The sequence below is a fragment of the Austrofundulus limnaeus genome, unplaced genomic scaffold, assembly GCF_001266775.1.
Source record: "Austrofundulus limnaeus strain Quisiro unplaced genomic scaffold, Austrofundulus_limnaeus-1.0 Scaffold226, whole genome shotgun sequence".
NCBI lineage: Eukaryota > Metazoa > Chordata > Actinopteri > Cyprinodontiformes > Rivulidae > Austrofundulus > Austrofundulus limnaeus.
Genome location: NW_013952628.1, coordinates 873934 through 874719, shown reverse-complemented (window position 1 = coordinate 874719; position 786 = coordinate 873934).

Below are 786 nucleotides of genomic sequence, written 5' to 3'. Positions count from 1 at the left end.
TCTGAGATTAAAGTCAGAATTCTGAGATTAAAGTCAAAATTCTGAGATTAAAGTCGTAATTCTGAGATTAAAGTCGTAATTCTGAGATTAAAGTCGTAATTCTGAGATTAAAGTCATAATTCTGAGAAAAAAGTCAGAATTCTGAGATTAAAGTCAGAATTCTGAGATTAAAGTCATAATTCTGAGAAAAAAGTTAGAATTCTGAGAAAAAAGTCAGAATTCTGATAAAAAAGTCATAATTCTGAGAAAAAGTCAGAATTCTGAGATTAAAATCAGAATTCTGAGATTAAAGTCAGAATTCTGAGATTAAAATCAGAATTCTGAGATTAAAGTCATAATTCTGAGATTAAAGTAAGAATTCTGAGAAAAAAGTCAGAATTCTGAGAAAAAGTCAGAATTCTGAGATTAAAGTCAGAATTCTTTTTTTATTTTTCAGTGGCCCTAATCCTCTTCCGTAGTTTCTAAAATAATTTCGACATTAATAAAAGAACGAGGGTGAAATCGAGGAGTGCGTTCTGACCTCATTTTTATCTCTTTTCAAAGATCATGAACCCAGAAAATACTCTGAAGTTAAAGTTACATTTTAAAAATGGTGTTAAAAAGATGGAAAATAAAGTAACTTAACCTAATTTCCCTCTGGGATCAATAAAGTATTTTTGAATTGAATTGAACTGAATTAAACTTGTAGAATTCGAAGAGCAAAGAAATAAACTAAAAACACGTGCAGTGCCTGATCCGACCACACGGGGGAGACAGAACTCCGCTGACGGAGAAGAGAACTGCTGA